This window comes from Oncorhynchus nerka, linkage group LG19 (assembly GCF_034236695.1).
Source record: "Oncorhynchus nerka isolate Pitt River linkage group LG19, Oner_Uvic_2.0, whole genome shotgun sequence".
Taxonomy (NCBI): domain Eukaryota; kingdom Metazoa; phylum Chordata; class Actinopteri; order Salmoniformes; family Salmonidae; genus Oncorhynchus; species Oncorhynchus nerka.
The window spans coordinates 12,539,464-12,563,312 of record NC_088414.1 but is presented as its reverse complement, the minus strand read 5'-3'; the positions used below and the strand labels follow the sequence as shown (position 1 = coordinate 12,563,312).

Genomic DNA, 23,849 nt, shown 5'->3' with positions numbered 1-23,849 from the left:
GGGACCGAGAGACTGAAAAACAGCTTCTATCTCAAGGCCATCAGACTGTTAAACAGCCACCACTAACATTGAGTGGCTGCTTCCAACACACTGACTCAACTCCAGCCACTTTAATAATGGGAATTGATGGGAATTGATGTAAAATATATCACTAGCCACTTTAAACAATGCTACTTAATATAATGTTTACATACCCTACATTATTTATCTCATATGTATACGTATATACTGTACTCTATATCATCTACTGCATCTTTATGTAATACATGTATCACTAGCCACTTTAAACTATGCCACTTTGTTTACATACTCATCTCATATGTATATACTGTACTCGATACCATCTACTGCATCTTGCCTATGCCGCTCTGTACCATCACTCATTCATATATCTTTATGTACATATTCTTTATCCCTTTACACTTGTGTGTATAAGGTAGTAGTTTTGGAATTGTTAGCTAAATTACTCGTTGGTTATTACTGCATTGTCGGAACTAGAAGCACAAGCATTTCACTACACTAACATTAACATCTGCTAACCATGTGTATGTGACAAATAAAATAAAATTTGTTTTATTTTATTTTATTTTATTTGTCAGCTCGGGGATTCGATCCAGCAACCTTTCAGTTACTGGCCGAACGCTCTAACCACTGAGACATTGTAGTCCTGTTTGAAACGTTTAGGGAAAGGTTAAGGTCTGGCAAGGGGATGTACTGGTATGTCTTCTATATGGGTAGTTTGTAGTCCCGTGGTACAGTTATAGGGGGTAGTGGTGAGGGGATGATCTGGTAGGCTTTGTGGTGGGGTTTAATTGAGGAATTGTGAGGTGTTTAGAGGGGGATGAGGTAGTAGCCCTGTTGGTGGGGCTTGGGAGGAGTGTGGAGGTGGAGGAGGAGGTATTATGTCGATTCTGTGGATGAATGTCTCTCTTCCTCCTGGGCTAGAACAGCAGCAGAAACCTGAGAGGATTGATCAGGTTGGGAGGGAGGAGAAAGAAAGATTTAAGTTCACATTATCCATGTATGGAACAGCCAAGTCAACTACAGTGTAGGTTCTTTATAATAGTGTTATAATGAATATTGTAGGAGGGCATAAAGTTATAGCGGTGGAATAGCCTGTATGTATATGTGAGAGTAGTAAGAGTCTTCTCTCTAGATGTAGTTTGGTGGGGAGAGAGTCCTGGCCTCAGCCATGCACTTTTTTTCTGGTCAACCACAGCTCTGGCTCTGATTGGACCATTCTCAGGAAGGAATTCGGCTCTCTGAGGTCTAGATCCCGTCCCCTCTGAGCCCGGGTTGCACTGGAACACACACGCAGGGGGAAAGTGTGTATGTGTGAGGGAGAGAGTGACATTGTGTATGAGAGGGAAGGAGATAAAGAGAGTGACTGAAGCATTTAGGGACAGTTCAAATTTTCCTGGAGGGGGTCTGATCCAACTCGAAGCACCTGCACAACGTAATATTTAAACGTGAACATTGCAGCAAAAGCGAACTCCTTCCTCCTCTGCAAAATGTTGAGTTTTCCCGGGATATTGTGAAACGCTGGGGAAGCTGTGAAGCGCTGGGGAAGCTGTGAAGCCAGCTGTAGACTATTGTGTGATTGTGTTTGAGTCTGTTATTAAATGTGAATGTTTACTGCTTTTCATTAAATCATGTATGTCTACAAATATTACATATGCATTCCTTTATATGGGCAGAATATTGTAGCGTAGGCCTATGCAGTCGTTCATATCCGCAGAATGTTTTATATCAATTTGTTCATATGGTTATATAAAGGCTGAATGATAAAAACAGTTTCTACAATGTATTTTCATTTTAAAGAATGTATTTTCATTTTTTATCTTTTTTTTTACACTACCACATTAACACCAACCATTCACTATAAAACATGTATTTATCAATGGAAAAGCTTAGGAAAATACAGAAATCCTGGTGCAACAATAAGTAGGCCTAAAGTAGGCCTCCCAAAAAATACCAAAAATAAGAATTGGCTACATGAATGCAGGGCCATAAAAACAAGTTCAGGAAAAAATCTTCCAAGAATGTGCTTAGTGTTCTGGTCTCAAAGGGATTTTGGGGTCATTGAAAATGATTGAAATGGATGTGTCATGAATAAGTGTCAAAGTAGGCTAGGCGCTCATTTTTCTCAGATGCAACTTGAAATGGCAACTTAAAAGTGTAGCCAAAGCTCTTCGGGTAAGACTCCAGCCGCTCAGTCGTGATGTACTTCTGAACCAGTGACTTCAGATCCTTCTGTTGCTTGCGCCAGCGAGGTCTTTGCCATGGCGGTGGAACACCAGCAAGATGCTGCTCCGTTCTCATTTAGCCTCTTTGCTGCTGTCGTTGCAATGGCTCGATTTAACGTCCAAATGGTGGGGTGGGTAGCGACAAGATTCGCCATGTCTTGCAGGACCAGCGTCATAGCAGTTCCATAATTCTGAAATGAAAAAAAGAAACCATGTTATTGGCCTTGGGCATGCTCTCATCGATAATAAGAATACGAGTAATAAAGCCATTACTATGTTAATCAAGACATGCCTATTGGCTTTCTTCGAATACGTCCGACCTTCTCCCCAACCCATGTTGCCTGAAAGTATGTCCGAAGCTTCTCCAGTGGGATGTTCTGGACCCTGAAAGAACCGTGTATCCAGCATCATTTGGAGATAACCCCGTCAGTGAGCGTTACAGTAGGTGACCCCTGCACTTCCGGAATAACTTATTTGCACTCTGTCGTTCCCGTCTGTAGGTGTAGCCTTCGTGCGCCAGGATATCTTTGGGAAGCACAGAGACGATACATTTGGTTAGGGACGTCGCCAGGACCTTAGGTATGTGAGTGCCACTGGAAAGTTGGTGGACTCTCATTTCCTCCCCATATTGTAGGCTTACAATCTGTGTATTCACTCTTTTCAATGGCCTATGCTATTGGTTGCATTTAAGACCTGGGTTGTTCGTTTTATTGATCTCAGTATGTCAATGTCAGTGTATCTTGTCATTTTGTGATTTTTGTGGTATTAAAAAATGTTATTGTAATGTCTCCAGTCATGCGAAACGATGTAGAATTGCAGGAAATTGTTTTAGAAAAGGCAATGACGATTTGCGGTTCCCTGTCAGCCCCTGGGTCTTCAGGGCTGAGCCCCTGGTTATGAAACTCTGGTGGCCTCCCTGTTGCTTGTTCTGACCTCCTCTAAGAATAATGAATGCTGAGGGTAGTAGTGCAAGATCTTTTTAAGCAGAATATTTGGATTGTTAACATATGAAGGACTTGCAATTAGTTTTCTGAACAACAATCAAAGCCATCCATCCAACCCATTTATTCAGATCTGGCTGTTCAAATTTCATTAGTCATGTGACCGAGTCTTTTTTTCAATTGAAACGTCCAAATGTCCGCCCTTTTACCAGATATTTGTTTTTGCATGGAATATTCTATTTTCATAAGTGATCAAAATGTGGAAAATCAAAATGTGGAATGCTATAGATACTATAGATACTAACAGCTATGCATGATTTAATGAAGAGCAGAAAACAGACACAGCATTGTTTCAAATTCTTCAATAAAAGACAGAAACAGGAAATAGTCTATACAGCTGGCTTCACCGTTTCCCCGCCAAATAGGTCTACAAGGAAAATCTACATATTATATCTCGACGACATTGAGTATGCAAAGGGTTCTATGTGCTGTGTAGTAACTTCCATAAAAGGTTTTTCTCCACAAAAAGACACATAAGCGATCAAGGTTTCATTTTAAAAATGCACCACCCTCCCCAACGTTACATTTTGTTCACCTGACCCTTACCTTGCACTGTAAAAACAAATTGCACACCCTCCTCCCTCATAGACTATTTACAACTACAAATAACAATAACTGTAGCGACACTGTGTTTCTAAAAGTGGATATCGACTTTTCCACGTTAGCATTTTTATGTTGCACAGTCAACGCCATGCAGAGATATGGGCCAGAACGTTGAGGGATTGCCGACCACCAAGCTCACTCTCCCTGCCTGTTACATTAGGCCTACATCACAATCAGAGCCGGCATCAGACAATGATCAGCTAGCCATATTTATAATTATATAAAATACAGTGCCTTGCAAAAGTATTCATCTCCCTTGGCCTTGTCCCTATTTTGTTGCATTACAACCTGTAATTTAAATGGATTTTTATTTGGATTTCATGTAATGGACATACACAAAATAGTCCAAATTGGTGAAATGAAAAAACAATTAGTTGTTTCTAAAAAAATAACTAAAAATGGTCAATGGAAAAGTGGTGCGTGCATATGTATTCCACCCCCTTTGCTATGAAGCCCCTAAATAAGATGAAGATCAAGGAGTTCTCCAAACAGGTCAAGGATAAAGTTGTGGAGAAGTACAGATCAGGGTTGGGTTATAAGAAAATATCAGAAACTTTGAACATCCCACAGAGCACCATTAAATTCATTATTAAAAAATTGAAAGAATATGGCACCACAACAAACCTGCCAAGAGAGGGCCGCCCACCAAAACTCATGGACCAGGCAAGGAGGGCATTAATCAGAGAGGCAACAAAGAGACCAAAGATAACCCTAAAGGAGCTGCAAAGCTCCACAGCGGAGATTGGAGAATCTGTCCATAGGACCACTTTAAGCCGTACACTCCACAGAGCTGGGCTTTACGGAAGAGTGGGCAGAAAAAAAGCCATTGCTGCTTAAAGAAAAAAATAAGCAAACACTTTGGTATTTGCCAAAAGGCATGTGGGAGACTCCACAAACATATGGAAGAAGGTACTCTGGTCAGATGAGAGTAAAATTGAGCTTTTTAGCCATCAAGAAAAATGCTATGTCTGGCGCGAACTCAGCACCTTTCATCACCCCGAGAACATCATCCCCACAGTGATGCATGGTGGTGGCAGCATCATGCTGTGGGGATGTTTTTCATCGGCAGAGACTGGGAAACTGGTCAGAATTGAAGGAATGATGGATGGCGCTAAATACAGGGTAATGCTTGAGGGAAACCTGTTTCAGTCTTCCAGAGACTTGAGACCTGGACCGAGTTTCACCTTTCAGCAGGACAATGGCCCTACTTGAAGGAGCTGGAGCAGTTTTGCCTTGAAGAATGGGCAAAAATCCCAGTGACTAGATGTGCCAAGCTTATAGAGACATACCCCAAGAGACTTGCAGCTGTAATTGCTGCAAAAGGGGGCTCTATTTGTTGTTTGTTTCACAATAAAAAATATTTTGCATCTTCAAAGTGGTAGGCATGTTGTGTAAATCAAATGATACAACCCCCCCCAATCGGATGAGGACATTTGCTTGCGTGGAAGACATTACATATTAAAACCTTTCAAATGAGTGAATGTAAAGCAGAGAATAAATGCACTACCCTCGTCTGTGCTCAAAACAAAACACAAAGTTTGACAACAATCCCCTATTTTGGACTACATTTTGAACCGTCCCTTAGTTCCAAGGCTTGAAAATGGGAAAGCAAGCAAGAGGGCATGAGGTAGGGAAAGAAAAGTGTGTGTGTGTGTGAGAGAGAGAGAGAGAGAGAGAGTGAGAGAGAGAGAGAGAGAGAGAGAGCGAGAGCGAGAGAGAGAGAGAGCGAGAGCGAGAGAGAGCGAGAGAGACAGGCAGAGGGAGAGAGCACACACACTCTCACACACTCCCTCAGACCACTGCAGCTGAGTGAGTGGAGTGGAGTGAAGCAGAGGCAGAGAGATAGAAAGAGAGGGGGAGAAGGGAGGGGGAAATCGTTCCTTGTTACTACTTGTTGCTCTTGCTTTTCCGTGCGGAGCGTTGAGGATGACATTCCCTGTGTTTTCCTGGCTGGAGTGGGAGCTCGTCTGAGGTAAGAGCCTCGCAACTTTTGCCATTTACTGCTGCTGTTTCTCGGGGTGAGAGGGAAGGAGACAGGAGGAGACAGGAGGTAAAACGGGAGTAGTATTTCAATCCAGAGTTTTGAGGGGGTTTCTGTGGGAATGCTGGCTTTGTGGAGCGGGGGAAGAGAGGGAGGTGTGGAGGGAAGTGCCAGAGAGAACAGAGCTACACTCCTCTGAGTAAAGCAGAAGACAGAGAGCCCTCACTGAATGAACAGACTGGCCCCTCTGTAAGAACAGACAGAGTGAAAAAAACTGAGGGAGAAAAAGACTGAAAGACACAAAGGGTCCGTTACATGTGTTTAACAACTCTGCTCTCTTGGTCGGACAAAACAGGAGCAGTGAAACACTTCAAAACATCTAGTATGCTGTGTTTCCCCAGGCTTTCTCGAGTCTCCAGTTCTCTAATTAATGTCGCTCTCTCTCTCTCGCTGGTGTGTTGTTCTGGATACCTCCAGTTCTCTAATTAGCGTTGCTCTCTCTCTCTCTGGTGTGTGTTTCTGGGTAGCTCTGCGTGGTTCAAGACGGCTCCCAGTTGAGAATCTGGAGTCACAACACAGTGCAGTCAGGAGGGAAGAGAGGAGAGGGTGGTAGTTAACTACTTTAGCAGTCTCATTCCCACATGTATCAAGTCTGCAGGATTACTGTCTACTGCCTGCCTACAACCAGAGGCTGTTTCCTTGACTACTGTAGATAACTCATATAATCATGCACGCTACCGTTACTATTTCATTATTTTTTATCTTGCTGCCTAGTCACTTTAGCCTTGACTACATGTACATATCTGCCTCAACTACCACCGTATCCCTGCACGTTGATGTGGTACGGATGTGTGTTATATTTCCTGCTCGCTTTTATTTTTGGTCTGACCAAGTGTTGAAAGTTGTTTTTTTCTATTTCGCACCTTCGATATTGAACACGGCACTGTTGAGGAAGAGCCTTTAAGTAAAGCACTTCGCTGTGCGGTTTACACCTGTGGTATTCTGCTCGTGTGACAAGTAAACGACCAACTCATTTTAGCATGCAGCGCTAACTTATTGTCGGCACTTAGCTCATCATCATGTCTCTCTTTACAACTGTTAATACTGTATGTTACAACACCTCGACCCAAAAATCTCCGTAATGACAGTATTTCTGATTGACATGAATATCATGTTGGTGTTTAGCATGTCATTCACAGCAAATGCACGCACACTTGTGACTTTCACAGCTTTTGAGATTTAGCATAAGTAGCCTATTTACATCAAAAGTAATTCAAGGCTTTATATCATGTGTTGTATACCGTTTGAGGACTTATCAAGCCTTTATACTGTATCACGCGGCATGGATTTTAGCCGCCCTAGTCTAGTTGTCATGGTGATATATTCTGTCCATTTGGGTCCTTGTCTAGTGTACTCCAGTTATTGTTGTGATACCGTATGTTCTCCTCGACCCCCGTCTCAGGGTCAGCGCTGGCCAGGGCCGGGCGGATGGTTGTTATTGTTGTCCTATTAATAGTGAGGGCTGGGCCGGCAGGCAGGCAGCTGAGAGGGGAGAAGCCCGGAAGGGAAGGGAAGGAAGTTGCCTTGGAGCGGCCAGCCAGCCGGAGAAGAGGGGTTACCAGGACCACCGAGCGGGAATTATGGAATTACAGAACAGCGTTCCCGAGGCGATGGGAATCAGTGAAGTGAATGGGACCGTCGCGGAACATCTGATCCGGCGTTACTCTTAGTGAGGTGGAACTGAACGCTACGGAACACAGAGACTGGGGAGACATGGGCTGATACACTCTATCCTCTGGAGAAATACTCAGCATGGCTGCAACCTGGACGGAGCAACAGCAGAGGAATTGGACTCAAATCGTCTTAACTTCCACAACTTCCACACAGATTTCTATTAGCTGCTGTTTACCCAGGTGCCACATCAAAGCCAGTCAAGCTTTACTTGAAGTGCATTTAAAGGATCTCAATAATCACTTTTGCTCTTTAAAATCGAAACAGTCAAAGAAAATATGAGTAAAGACTGCTCATCGCTGTCACAGATGTGGCACACTACTCTCAGCAACCTGTCTGTCTTTGCTTTTGTTACATAGCGAAAGCGACAGATAAAGTACGGTTGGTTGAGTAGTCTGATAATCTGCTTCAGTGTTTGTCTAAGGAGATGGGATGTAGCCACATAGCTCTCCTATCTCTTCCTTCCCTTTCATTCCACTTTCCATTCGTCCCCCTCTTCTCTCGCTCCCTCATCCCCCTCTTGATAGGTTCCTAAGGAATGTCAGATGAACTACCTGTTGCCGGAGGATAGTTGAATCTACAATCTGGTGTTTGAACTTGTCTGGTAACCCTTGTTTTATGGTCTGTCTTACCTCCATGCCAGTAGACCATTACGACTTACCATTGGTCAACATTATCGACATCATGTAATGGATTTACACGTCGGGTGTTTTATTGTAGATGACATACATAGATCTTACAGTATGTAGAGTAGTGAATCAAGAGGCCTTTTTTGACTTCCTCCTTCCTTTCCCAGACTTCATTGCTGTGTTGATTGCGTGGTCTGTGACTTGGCGTGTATGTGTAGAGACATGTCAGGTGTGCTGCAGCCAGCTGCGCCATTGTGAAACGATGTGTCTCTTGCAGTTCACTCTTGCTCCACGTTTTGTCTTCAACGTACTTGTTCAGGACATTGTGTGATGACGCATGAGAAATGACAGATTCGATTTCTATTTAAATATGGATAGAGTTTATTATCCATGAGACAAACATGTTAACTTTTCCCTAGAGGATCCGTAAGGATATAGAAAGCTATTGTGGGGGTGTGGTTAGAATGTTGATTATAATAGTGTTGGTTATGAAGGTACACACATTTGTGCTGATGTCCAGTGAAAAGTCACAACCTATGGCTGTTCACACTCAAAAATATGGTTTCCTCAAGGGTTCTTTGGGAAGGGTGACGATTCTATGTGGAACCATAATGACTCAAAGAACCCTCTGAGCCCTTTAATGGTTCTTTACAGTTCAGAAAAGGGTTCTTTGCTCTTTTAGTGATAATTAAAATGTAGGGAAGGTGGCTCATTTTAATATGGGGGGGGGGGGGGTTGCAGACAGCCCTGTTTGTTTAACCTTGAATGAGAGCGTCAATCCAGTTTATTTAATGTGTGGTGTTACGCTGTTACCTATTATATATGACCATGGCCAGGAATGGTGTCTTGTGAAAGACTCATTTATGGTCTTGTGTCAATTGAAAATGGTTGACTAAACCAGTCAGTGGCGCTCTCCTCGGGTAGCTCACCTGATTCAACTTGTCAATTAACACAATAATAACAATTTTGAGAATACAATATGGCTGACCTGAATAAAACAATCTGTATGGTTTCTCAAAAGGATCTACCAAGAGTGTTTCAGATTGGGAAAGGTTCTTTATTTGAACCATTCTGCATAAAGGTTCTATAAAGAACCATAAAAAAGGGTTGCAACCATAGCGGAACCTGTGTTTGGTGCTATATAGAGCCGTAGGAAAGGGTTCTTTATAGCACTGTACAGGTTCCTCGTAGAACCTTCAAAAGAGGGTTCTATATATAGCACCAAAAAGGGTGCCGCTATAGTTACAAGCCAAAGAACCCCTGTCTGGCATTATTTAGAACCATTATTTTTTGTGTGTTGGGTGGACATTAAAAGCTCAGAGTTTTATAGACAGGCTTCCATTTGGGCTGTGTGAATGGGGGCCCTCCCTCTCCCACTCTGCCCTTTGACCTGGCCCCCTCAACAAAAGGTGTAATTGCTGCTGGTCGTAAACCACCGTGGAACAGAAAGAGAGAGGAGAGTGATATACTGTATGTCAAAATCAAATCAAATTTGTAGCAGATGTTATTGTGGGTGTAACGAAATGCTTGTGTTCCTAGCTCCAACAGTGCAGTAGTATCTAACAATTCACAACAATAAACACAAATCTAAAAGTAAAAGATTTAAGAAAAATATTAATATTAGATCGAGCAATGTCGGAGTGGCATTGACTAAAATACAGTAGAATAGAATACAGTAAATACATATGAGATTAATAAAGCAGTATGTAAACATTAAGAAAGTGACTAGTGTTCCATTATTAAAGTGGCCAGTGATTCCAAGTCTATGTATATAGGGCAGCATTCTCTAAGGTAAAGGGTTGTGCAACCGGGTGGAAGCCGGCTAGTGATGGCTATTTAACGGTCTGATGGCCTTGAGATAGAAGTTGTTTTTCAGTATCTTGGTTCCAGCTTTGATGCACCTGTACTGACCTTGCCTTCTGGATGGCTTTCCTGTGTTGTAGGTTTCCTGGAGGGCAGGTAGTTTGCCCCTGGTGATGCCACCCTCTGGAGGGCCCTGTGGTTGCGGGCAGTGCAGTTGCCGTATCACGCAGTAATACAGCCCAACAGGATGCTCTCAATTGTGCATCTGTAAAGGTTTGTGAGGGTTTTAGGGGCCAAGGCAAATGTATTAATCGAGTTTGAAGAGGCGCTATTGCTCCTTCTTCACCACACTGTCTGTGTGGGTGGACCATTTCAGTTTGTCAGTGATGTGTATGCTGAGGAACTTGAAGCTTTCCACCTTCTCCACTGCAATACCGTCGATCTTGATAGTTGTGAGCTCCATCTGCTGTTTCCTGAAGTCCAAGATCAGCTCCTTGGTTTTGTTGAGGGAGAGGTTATTTTCCTGGCACCACTCTCCCAGGGCCCTCACCTCCTCCCTGTAGGTTCTCGTCAATGTTGGTAATCAGGCCTACTACTGTTGTGTCATCTGCAAACTTGATGATTGAGTTGGAGGCGTGCTGGCTACGCAGTCATGGGTGAACAGGTAGTACAGGAGGGAGCTGAGCATGCACCCTTGTGGGGCCCCTGTGTTGAGGATCAGTGAAGTGGAGGTGTTGTTTCCTACCTTCACCACCTGGGGAGGCCCGTCAGGAAGTCCAGGACGCAGTTGCACAGGGTGGGGTTCAGACCCAGGGCCCAAAGCTTAATGATGAGCTTGGAGGGTACTGTGGTGTTGAATGCTGAGCTATAGTCAATGAACAGTGGTTGTCTGTAGACCCTCCCATACGCATCCTGTCTGAGCCGTTTGAATTATGACTCCACTTTGTCTCTCCACTTTGTCTCTGTACTTACGGAGGGAATAACTACACTGTTTGTTACGGCCATATTCCCAGTCACCTTGCCGTGGTTAAATGCGGTGGTTCATTTTGGGTTTTGCGCAAATGCTGCCATCATATCCACGGTTTCTGGTTTGGGTAGATTTTTTAAAACGTGTATGATAATTCTACAGCAGTCCCTGCAGCATACACTCAAACCGGTTTGATTAGAATGCTCATTTAGAACGTCCTGTTTCGATTGACGCAACAGTCAGCATTTTTAAGCTAGCCACACAGTTTTTTCACAGAAACATTTTGCACAAACACAGTCCTTACAAAGTTATATCCTGAATGTGACCAGTTTATTTTTGGACGCAGCTTTCAGACATTCACATAAGTAGGGACAGCATAACACAATCATCCAAACCGGAAAATGTGGGCTACATTAGTCCTAGCATTAACTGAGGAAAGATTGATGTAACATGTGGTCATATTTAGAAAATTCTCGGCTGTCACAATATGAATTAGCTAATAGCAATTACTATTTATAAATCATCACATCACGGGTTTGTTCTCCATTGATTAAAATAATTGGGTAAAACACTTTCTAGAAGTCTAAAGTAATCCGACGATGGGTAGTTTGTGCACGCCGCCATGTATGTTTTTTCGCGTCAACCAAAGATAATAAGAGGAGACAAGAGGAGTTTGGTCTGCTTGCAGTATGCATGTTGAAGGGGGTTCTGTCATGTACAATCATTCACTTCCAGAAGTTTACCCTTCACCTCATTATAACATCTTTGGTCAGACATTTATTTACCTGACACCCAGAATGCGTTGTATAATGTCAATTAACATGGCGTCACACATAGCTGGCAAATAGCTTAGCATTAGCTCATTATAATCAGTACAACCTTCAAAAAAGTATTTTACACACATCATAGATGTCCATTACAATCAATGCAATAATCGGAATGCATTATTTGTCACCAGTACTTTAAAACATGTGAATAAAACTGTAAATACTTTATGCTCCATACATACATACATACATACATACATACATACATACATACATACATACATACATACATACATACATACATACATACATACATACATACATACATACATACATACATACATACGTATGCTACAGTAGAAATGACAACATGATATACAGAAAATAAGACATTTACTTTGATAGGAATGCATGTCCAAAGTCATTATTTGTAAGGAAAACAACAAGGAAGGCAATGTGAGCTCTAGCCAGAAACATATCTACCCGGAACATATCCCAGTCTGCGTGATCAAAACCATCTTGAAGCATGGATTCCGATTGGTCAGACTAGTGTTGAAAATACCTTAGCATGGGCACTTCCTGTTTGAGTTTCCGCCTATAGGAAGGGGTGAGCAAAATGGATTTGTGATCAGATTTGCCGTAGGGAGGGCAGGGGAGAGCCTTGTAGGCATTTTGAAAAGTCGAGTATCTGTGATCCAATGTTTTGCTTTGCTAAAATCCCCAGCTACAATAAATGCTGCCTCAGGATATGTGGTTTCCAGTTTGCATAAAGTTCAGTGTAGTTCATTGAGGGCCATCATCGTGTTGGCTTGAGGGTGAATATACACGGCTGTGACTATAACCAAAGATACATCTCCTGGGTGGTAATACGGTCGGCATTTGATTGTGAGGTATTCTTGGTCGGGTGAACAAAAGGACTTTTGTTTATGTATGTTATCACAGTCACACCTTGAGTAGTTAATCATGAAACATACACCCCCACATTTCTTCTTCCTGGTATTCCTGTCTGTGCGATGTATGGTGTCTGCTATAGAGAAGAGTATGTATTTGTGTGTGTGCGCATGGCATTTGTTTGTGTATCTGTGTGTGTGTGAAAGGGTGCATTATGCAATGTTTGTGTGTCGGGTTCTAAGATTGTGACTGAGTGCGTGTTTTGCGAGTGTGCGTATGTGTGTTTACACAAGAAGTTTGATTGTCTGCGCTCCTCAATAAAATAATAAATGAGCTATTGCATACCCTTCTGCCCCATTTGAAAGAAGCAGCCTTAATGAACACTGTATCAACAGACTCATTGTCTTTCTTTTTTTAACTCTAAGGTCATGAACTCCTGAGCTGTGTGAAGTGGCATATGTTATGGCTACTGTATGTCTGGTCTTGTGAGTGTATATTGGTTTAGTGTGTGTATTGGTCTAGTGTATTGGTCTAGTAGTGTGCATGCTGCCTCTAGGGAAAATGTTAGTTTTTTATTGATTGTGTTTACAGATGTAGGATCTTAATTTGATCACCCTGTTGCAGGAGAACTTTCCTGCAATGTTAAAATGTGTAGTGTATTTGAGGTTTAAAAAGGCTTCTAAAATTTGTAATTTCCACTTACGAATTTTAGACTTGATCTTCACATATTAGTAATATATCAACCCCTACAAAAATGTCCATTAATTAAAAAACACATAATAATTCAAATTTCCTGTTGCTGCAGGATTATTTTCTTGCTGTCGCAAACTGGCTCAGATTAAGATCCTATGTCTGTAAGTGTTATGGTGTGGGGTGCTACCACAGTCTTCAGGTTTCAGGCAAAGCAAGTGCTGTAGTTGTGTGTGGGTTTGAAACAGTAGAAGCTGGGTGTCTAGGTTTGCTGGGCCTTGACAGTGTGTGTGTGTGTGTGTGTGTGTGTGTGTGTGTGTGTGTGTGTGTGTGTGTGTGTGTGTGTGTGTGTGTGTGTGTGTGTGTGTGTGTGTGTGTGTGTGTGTGTGTGTGTGTGTGTGTGTGTGTGTGTGTGTGTGTGTGTGTTTGTGTGTGTGAGTGGTGTGCATGTGCGCATGCATGCAGGTGCGTGTGTTTGTGCGTGTGTGTGGATGGTAAGGAATGCACCGGTGTTGTTGTGCCAGATGCATCATGCTGTGTTTGACATTTGTTTGGCTCTTTGACCTTGCCTCACTGTGGCTCTCTCTCACACACACACCCTTCTTCTGTGCCAGTGCCAATCTTAGATTGTTCTGGACTGAGTTCCTAGGTGGAAAAACAGGAAAAGGCCAATGGAGACACACAGACAAAGAGACAGACAGACGTCAAACAATATCAGACACACACACAGTTTTAGATTTACACAAACACATTTAATACATACAGAAAATCTCAATTGGACCAGATAGGGGTTGTTTGGCTTGTATCCAGACCAGATAGGGGTTATTTTGCTTGTAACCAGACCAGACCCCTTCGCTTTTTCCAGATGTTACGTTACAGACTTATTCTGAAATGGATTGAATCGTTTTTTTTCTACCCACAATACCCCATAATGACAAAGCAAAAACAGGTTTTTAGACATTTTTGCAAACGTATAAAAATTATAATAACGAAATATTGCATTTACATAAGTATTCAGACCTTTTACTCTGCGCTTTGTTAAAGCACCTTTGGCAGTGATTACAACCTTGGGTGTTCTTGGGTATGATGCTACAAGCTTGGCAAACCTGTATTTGGGGAGTTTCTCCCATTCTTCTCTTCAGATCCTCTCAAGCTCTGTCAGGTTTCAAAATCAAATCAAATTGTTTTTGTCACATGCGCCGAATACAACAGGTGTAGACCTCACCGTGAAGTGCTTACTTACAAGCCCTTAACCAACAATGCAGTTCAAGAAATAGAGTTAAGAAAATATTTACAAAATAAACTATGGAAGAAAAAAATATATTTAAAAATTACATAACAATAACGAGGCCATACACAGGGGGTATTGGTGTGTTCCGGTTGGATGGGGACTATCGCTGCACAGCCATTTTCAGATCTCTCCAGAGATTTTCGATCGGGTTCAAGTCCGAGCTCTGGCTGGGCCACTCAAGGACATTCAGAGACTTGAGTTGTCTTGGCTTTGTGCTTAGGGTCGTTGTCCTCTTGGAAGGTGAACCTTCACCCCAGTCTGAGGTCCCGAGCAGGTTTTCAACAAGGATCTGCATGCACTTTGCTCCATTCACCTTTCCCTCGATCATGACTAGTCTCCCAGTCCCTGCCACTAAAATACACCCCCACAGCATGATGCTGCCACCACCATGCATCCTCATAGAGATGGTACAAGGTTTCCTCCAGACGTGATGCTTTGCATTCAGGTCAAAGAGTTCAATCTTGGCTTCATCAGACCAGAGAATCACGTTTTTCATGTTCTGCGAGTCCTTTAGGTGCCTTTTGGGAACCTCCAAATGGGCTGTCATGTGCCTTTTACTAAAGAGTGACTTACGTCTGGCCACTCTACCATAAAGGTCTGATTGGTGCAGTTCTGCAGAGATAGTTGTCCTTCTGGAAGGATCTCCCAGAAGGATCTCCCATCTCTGGAGCTCTGTCAGAGTGACCATCAGTTTCTTGGTCACCTCTTGGCCCTTCTCACCCCGATTGCTCAGTTTGGCTGGGTGGCCAGCTCTAGGAAGAGTCTTGTTGGTTCCAAACTTCTTCCATTTAAGAATGATGGAGGCCACTGTATTCTTGTAGACCTTCAATGCTGCAGACATTTGTAGGTCCCCTTCTCAGATCTCTGCCTCAACACAATCCTGTCTCGGAGCTCCACGGACAATTCCATTGACCTCAGAGCTTGGTTTTTGCTCTGGCATGCACTGTCAACTGTGGGACCCGACATAGACAGGTGTGTGCCATTCTAAATCATGTCAACTCAATTGAATTTACCACAGGTGGACTCCAATCAAGTTGTAGAAACATCTCAAGGATGATCAATGGAAACAGGATGCAATGGAGCTCAAGTTCAAGTCTCATAGCAAAGGGTCTGAATGCTTATGTAAATAAGAATTTTTATTTTTTAATCATTTGAAAAAAAATCCTAATGTCATTATGGGGTATTGTGTGTAGATTGAGGGGGGGGATGATTTAATCAATTTTAAAATAAAGCTGTAACGTATCAAAATGTGGAAAAAGTGAAGGGGTCTGAATACTTTCCGAATGCGCTGTAGAACAATTGTTAAAGGTTCAATAAAGAACCATGCTCATAAGGTTCTAAGTGGAACCTGTCCAGTGCTATAAAGAACCCTTTCCTACGGTTCTAGGAAGAACATGAAAACAGGTTCTATATAGCACCAAAAAAAGGGTTCCGCTATGGTTACAACCCTTTTTGGAGCTATATAGAACCTTTTTTTATGGTTCTTTATAGAATCTTTATGGAGAATGGTTCCATAAAGATATGTAGATCCTTTTGAAGAACCACATGTTTTTTTATTCAGGTCAGCCATTTTATATTGTTAAAATTCCGGAGGTGTTATTATTGTGTTAATTGACAAGTTGAATCAAGTGAATTACCTCTGGAACAGCTGGGGGGAGCTGAGGAGAGAATTGAGAACCACTGAGTGATTTAGTCAACCACTTAAAGACTGTCAGCTTTAATTTGAGGTATTTAAGTTATTTTCATCCCAATCGGATGAACTGTTTAGAAATAGCAGCACTTTTTGTACATAGTCCCCTCATTTTAGGGGAGTAAAAGTATTGGGACAAATTCACTTATATGTGTATTCAAGTATTAAAAAGTTAAGTGGTTGGTCCCATATTCATACGCAACGACTACATATCAAGCTTGTGACTCTGCAAATTTCTTGATGTTTTGGTTGTGTTTCAGATTACTTTGTGCCCAATAGAAATGAATTGTACATAATGTATTGTCATTTTTTTTTGTCACTTTTATTGTAATTAAGATTAGAATATGTTTCTAAACTCTTCTACATTAATGTGGATGCTACCATGATTACAGATAATCCTGAATAATGATGAGTGGGAAAGTCACAGATGCATAAATATCATATATATATATATTATATATATATCTGTATAATATGTAAGGCACAAGACGAAACATTACATAAACTGGAATGACACTCACTCGCGGTTGCACAAAATAGCTGTGTGCAAACCACACTCCAAAATATTCGCTCCCTTCCATTTTAGTTATCGCTAAAAGAGAAAATAACCATCACCCTTTCCCGAATATTATTTTTCAGTGTGTACTCTCTGTCCTTGTTTCACCTTAGGGGGGCTTATGACAAACTGTAGTGGTGAAAAGATTGAACCAGATCCTGTACCGGTATTGTAGTGAATCATAGGTCATTAGTCACAGGGAAGAGAGGACTTCCTGAAACTAACCGTAAACTAACCGGGTGAATTCTCCTTTCATAGCTTTGCGAACATGGCCCACTAGTTTCTAATAGTCTGACACACACATAGACACAAACACACAGACACAGGGGGGAAAAGAGCTGTTAGGAAGAGAGCTGTTGGCAGGACTAACTGTCCCTGTTGTCAAGCAGAACTAGTTGTGTGGCTGTAGATAGTCTCTGTAAAAGAGAGGTTAGGGGGCGAAGGCCATGTGCAGGAAATATGGGCTGTTTTTACCACCCTGATTCTCAAACAGGGCTGTGTGCACTTGTGAGTGTTTGAAATAGGGGTCGTTTTATTTACAACCCTGCCTCCCACACAGGGCTGTGTTTTTGTGTGTGACTGAAATAGGGGTTGTTTTTTACGACCCTGTCTCTCACACGGCAGTGTGTGTGTGTGTGTGTGTGTGTGTGTGTGTGTGTGTGTGTGTGTGTGTGTGTGTGTGTGTGTGTGTGTGTGTGTGTGTGTGTGTGTGTGTGTGTGTGTGTGTGTGTGTGTGTGTGTGTGTGTTTGCGTGTGGCTATTAAGGGCAGGAGATTTAGAGTCGTACACACAGAAGGGGAGTTGTTATTTTCGACAGGGCAGTCTAGACACACTATGGTCGTGTGTGTATTCTTAGGAGTACACAGGAATACACACACACTGCCCGGTATCCTCAGATTTTTTTATCTAACCTTTATTTAACTAGGCAAGTCAGTTAAGAACAAATTTTTGTTTACAGTGACGGCCCAGGAACAGTGCGTTAACTGCCTTGTTCGGGGCAGAACGACAGATTTTTACCTCATCCGCTCTGGGATTTGAACACTGAAACACTGACCAGTGCAGTCAGTAATGTCTGAAATGACAGTGTATAAGAGTGGCCATAATGACAATGGGACATTGTAACTAACAAGCACAAGCATTGGAACTTAGGTTGGTTTCCTTGGCAACATTTGGAATGTCCAGGTGTCAGGGATGTTGGGGGATGGGCGGGGGGTTGTAAGGGGATAGGGTGAGAGGAGGGGGAACCTTGGAGTGAAACACATTTTCCCCCTCTTTTCTGTTTCCTGCACAGAACAAATTGTCCTTACACCAGCACAGACAGCTCTGCCTAACAGAGGAAACTGTGTGTGCGTGAATGTGTGTGTGTGTGTGTGCCTGTCTGTGCGTGTGCGTGAGTGCGTGTGCTTGCATGTGTGTGCTTGCGTGTGTGTTTATGCAAGTGTGAGCATGTGTGAAAGACAGAGCACTACACTCCCACGTGAGGAAGTAGGGCAATACCGTATGGAATGTGTGCAGACATGTTGACGTGTCATAAATACATCATGAGCAAATGCCTTTGTACTTCAGGAAACTGCACTCATTAAAGCAGAAAATGTTCAAGGAAAGTTATCGCTGATGTCACGGAGCACCACAATTAAGCTGTAGAAATGATATATAGGTCTATTGGAAAAATATATTCACACTCACAATATTTTCTCTATCATATCAGTATGTCCACTCAACACTTGCAAACTGACTTGAGTAGGAAGTGAAATGGAAATAAAAACCACCGAACTTTACTCATATTAGGCGCTCTTACACAGAGCGACTCAGTGAGGGCTTACATTTACGTCACCCTTGGGACTCAAACCCACAACCTTGGTGTTGCAAGCGACATGCTCTATCAACTGAGCCACACAGGACACTTCCCTGCTGTATTGGTTGATCTTGTCACAGGGTTTATTGACGCCAACCCTAGGCTCGACTGTAGTGTATATTGTGACTGAAACTAGGCTGCGTCATACAGTGTGCAGTGACAGAGCAGAGGGGAGACCAGACTAGAGCTTACAGAAGGTCTGGCTAGGGAGAAAAGGTCACAGGGGAGTGTTAATTGTGTATTTAGCATCACAATGGATGAAACTATGCAACTTACACACGCATACACACACACACACACACACACATACACAAACTGGTAGTTTACTGAACTCCTAATGAGGACACTCTTCCCATCACCCCGCGTGTGTGTGTGTGTGTGTGTGTGTGTGTGTGTGTGTGTGTGTGTGTGTGTGTGTGTGTGTGTGTGTGTGTGTGTGTGTGTGTGTGTGTGTGTGTGTGTGTGCGTGTGTGCGTGTGTGCGTGTGTGCGTGTGTGCGTGTGTGTGTGTGTATGTGTACTGCACCAGCCTCTCTCACACACATTTTACATTTTAGTCATTTAGCAGACACTCTTATCCAGACTAATTTACAGGAGCAATTAGGATTAAGTGCGTTGCATACAAAGAAAGTCTCTCACAGCACAAAGAAGCACGTAATTATGTATATAAAGTCTCCAATTAAAAACACATATTTGACCAATGGGTAAAATACTATGTTAATTGTAAAGATAATCCTCTAAGAAATTCAATGGTCCAAACTTCATGTCTCTATCATAATCCATTCAAAGTTAACACTTTTTTGGTTACTACATGATTCCATATGTGTTATTTCATAGTTTTGATGTCTTCGCTATTATTCTACAATGTAGAAAATCTTTCTTTTTTTTAAAGAAAAAACTTGAATGAGTAGCTGTGTCCAAACTTTTGACAGGTACTGTACGTGTTATGGCTTTACACACCCTGCCATATTGTGGATATGGAGTTACTTCTCTAACATAACACAGAGGGTGTTCTTTAATGCACGCCTCTCCAACACAATCCAGATAGAATCAGGAATTCCTCAGGGAAGCTGTCTCTAGGCCCCTTCCTTTTTTCAATCTTTACTAATGACAAGCATTGAGTAAAGCCAGAGTGTCTATGTATGCGGATGTCTCAACACGACACACGTCAGCTACTACAGCGAGTGAAATCACTGCAACACTTAACAAAGACCTGCAGTCAGTTTCAGAATGGGTGGCATGAAATAAGTTAGTCCGAAATATTTCAAAAAATCTTAAAGCATTGTATTTGAGATAAATCATTCACTAAACCCGTAGTCTCAAGTAAATCTTGAAATGGATCACGTGGAAATTAATCAAGTCCTGGATTGTAAACGGTCGTGGTCAAAACATGTTAAATGCAACAGTAGCTAAGATGGGGAGAAGTCTGTCCATAATAAAGTGCTGCTCTGCCTTCTTAACAACACTATCAACAAGGCAGGTCCTACAGACCCTCATTTTGTCACACCTGGACTACTGTTCAGTCGTGTGGTCAGGTCCCACAAAGAAGGACATAGGAAAATTACAATTGGCTCAGAACAGGGCAGCACGGCTGGCCCTTAAATTAATAATATGCATGTCAATTTCTCATGGCTCAAAAGTAGAGGAGAGATTGACTTCATCACTACTTGTTCTGGTAAGAAGTGTTGACATGCTGAATGCACCGATGTGTCTGTTTGAACTACTAGCACACAGCTCAGACATCCATGTATACCCCACAAGACATGCCACCAGAGGTCTCTTCACAATCCCCAAGTCAAAAACAGACTATGGGAGTCGCACACTACATAGAGCCATGGCTACATGAAACTCTCCACATCAGATTTTTTTGGGAACAGACAAAAATAAACCTTACGGAACAGCGTGGACTTTGAAGACACACACACAAACAGGCACAGACACAAGCATACACGTATTGTAGATACGTGGTAGTAGAGTAGTGGCCTAAGGGTACACACTTAATGTGTTGTGAAAAGTGTTATGACATGTAATGTAGTATTCCTTTATTGTATATTACTGCCTTAATGTTGCTGGACCCCAAGAAGAGTGCAGCTGCCTTGGCAGCAGCTAATGGGTATCCTTAATAAATAAAGAGACACACACTGTGACACAAACTGTGAGTTGTGGAAACCCTGTGTGTGTGTGTGTGTGTGTGTGTGTGTGTGTGTGTGTGTGTGTGTGTGTGTGTGTGTGTGTGTGTGTGTGTGTGTGTGTGTGTGTGTGTGTGTGTGTGTGTCTGTCTGTCTGTCTGTCTGTCTGTCTGTCTGTCTGTCTGTCTGTCTGTCTGTCTGTCTGTCTGTCTGTCGTGTCTGTCGTCTGTCTGTCTGTCTGTCCGTCTAAGATAGCGTCCGTCTGTCTGTCTGTGTCTAAGATAGCTATTGTATCTGACTGACGGTGGGACTGCCACTATAGGGTTTTTCATTAGAACCCAATAGAGACAGGAGTTGCTCTGAATATAATTGAATACAAACACAAGGAAAGACATGGTTGGACATATAGTTGATCTTTCTATACTGTCCTATAGCCCTTTTTAGGTATGCACTCTTCATGGAAAAGAGGTGCACTGTATTACATGCTTGGGTATGTCACTGGGTGCACTGTATTACATGCTTGGGTATGTCACTGGGTGCACTGTATTACATGCTTGGGTATGTCACTGGGTGCACTGTATTACATGCTTGGGTATGTCACTGGGTGCACTGTATTACATGCTTGGGTATGTCACTGGGTGCACTGTATTACATGCTTGGGTATGTCACTGGGTGCACTGTATTACATGCTTGGGTATGTCACTGGGTGCACTGTATTACATGCTTGGGTATGTCACTGGGTGCACTGTATTACATGCTTGGGTATGTCACTGGGTGCACTGTATTACATGCTTGGGTATGTCACTGGGTGCACTGCGGTGCTGCTCAGTGTTGCATAATCATCTCTCTTTCATCTCTCTCTCTCGCTCACAGAATGACGTGTGCCTTTTAGATTAGCAGGTCGGCCAAGGTTTGTTTCCTTTTCTCATAGTCGAACATATAATGATAACAAAAATATGTTGTCTTGTGTTGGGAGTGTGGGAGGCCCAATTCTGAGTTGTCCTGGTTGGTGGGTAGTGTTTGCTGATTGGGGCTTTCGTTCTTTAATGGCTTTGAATCTCTCTCTGTACAATCAGCAGTTGGGGTCTGCGATAGCCCTGCGGTAGTTGGACTCTATGTTACCCCTTTGGTAGCTGAAGGACTCCGTTGTGGCTGTGGTAGATGTATGACCCTGTTGTAGCTGGATCTTGCGCTAGCTGCACAGGTTGTAGGCATGTATCGTGTTTCCATGTCGGTCTTTGAATCAGAGTGGCCCACCAGACCAGAACAGTGTAGGTTAGAGATTAAACAGGAGCTCAGGCCCACAAGGAAGACCACTGGCTGTGTGGACAGCTCAGAATCAGCCACTCTGCCAACCCTGCATACAGTACAGTCTCCTCAGAACAGGAAGGGGAGGACCATCCTCCTAAGTGAATTGAATATAAATACAAATTGTGGAACATTAAAAGTCATCCTTTTTAGATAAAACTATGCTTAACATATTCACATGCCACCAAATAATTGATTAAAACACAGTTTTACAATGAAGGTCTACAGTAGCCTCAACAGCATTCTGTAGGGTAGCACCATGGTGTAGCCGGAGGACAGCTTGCTTCCGTCCTCCTCTGGGTATGTTGACTTTAATACAAAACCTAGGAGTCTCATGGTTATTACCCAGTGGAACAGTTCTATAGACTTACAAGGATTACTTTATCCTATCCTAGGTATTCCTTAAAGAGTAATTATGACAGTATCCGGAGGTATTCCTTAAAGAGGTGGGGTTTCAGGTGTCTCCTAAAATGCTTGGGTATGTCACTATGTCAACCTATCAGAGCTCTTGCAGCATGAACTGAGATGTTGTCCACCCAATCAAAATGATCAGAAAATTAATCTAGTACTGAAAGCATAAGCTACAGCTGGCTAACACTGCAGTGAAAATTTGTGGTGAGTACTTTACTCAAAGAGGGAGAAAGATATTTGTTGAACAGTTCTGAACAAATTAATTTGTTCAAAAATGAAGGAAAAGCAAGAGAGAGAGAGATTTGTGACCTGTTGCCACGAGAAAAAGGCAATCAGTGAAGAACAAACACCATTGTAAATACAATCCATATTTATGCTTATTTATTTTCCATTGTGTACTTTAACCATTTGTACATTGTTACAACACTGTATATATATATATATATATATATATATTTATTTTTTTTTATTTTTTTTTTTATATATATATATAATATGACATTTTTAATGTCTTTATTGTTTTGAAACTTCTGTATGTATAATGTTTACTGTTAATTTTGTATTGTTTATTTCACTTTTGTATATTATCTACCTCACTTGCTTGTTAACACATGTTTCCCATGCCAATAAAGCCCCTTGAATTGAATTGAATTGAATTGAGAGCACTAGCTATATTTCGTTGTATTTTTTTTCTCACTTTCACTTACTTTTGAAACTTTTCCAAGTCACGGTAATCTTCTGGTTTTATTAATTTATTGCCACTGAGGCCCGGCGGTGTAACTGCTAAACTGTTTTCTAACTGTACGCATGATTGCAGTGGGTTTACTAACGTGTTAGTTCTCGTAGGTACTGTATGTTGACTGACATTAGCTAATATGGTGACAACGATGTAGGCTATGTGTAGTGGTTAGCGGTTATGATATGAAGGTTTGGCTAGGATTTTCTTTTTGGCCTGGTCACAGACAGTTGATATGTTGTGTACTGAAGCAAAGGGAAAAGGTGACAGGAGGAGAACGTGTTAAAGCCAGAAGGAATGAACAAGCAAAGTGATCATGCTGATTATATGTGGCTGCTATGAAAGTGAACTGTGTTTACGTGTGATCAGGCGTGTATTCTTTAGGCCGATTCTGTTTTTTTTTTTTAACTTTTCTTGAAACGGGGATAAACAAATAAAAATCATCAAATCAAATTGTATTGGTCACATACACATGGTTAGCAGATGTTATTGCGAGTGTAGTGAAGTGCTTACCTGACATACCTGAATTTGTCCAATAGAAACTCTTGTTTGCAACTGTTGGACT

At 42.1% G+C, this 23,849-nt stretch overlaps 1 protein-coding gene across 1 annotated transcript in view; it reads left to right on the top strand.

Moving 5' to 3' along the window:
• The first annotated feature begins 5,657 nt into the window (after positions 1-5,657).
• Positions 5,658-23,849, top strand: part of LOC115101069 (disabled homolog 2-interacting protein) — a 231,327-nt gene continuing 213,135 nt past the window's right edge. The window contains exon 1 of the mRNA XM_029620248.2: positions 5,658-5,822. The gene's annotated coding sequence lies outside the window, so the exon portion shown is untranslated. The remainder of the gene's footprint in view (positions 5,823-23,849) is intronic.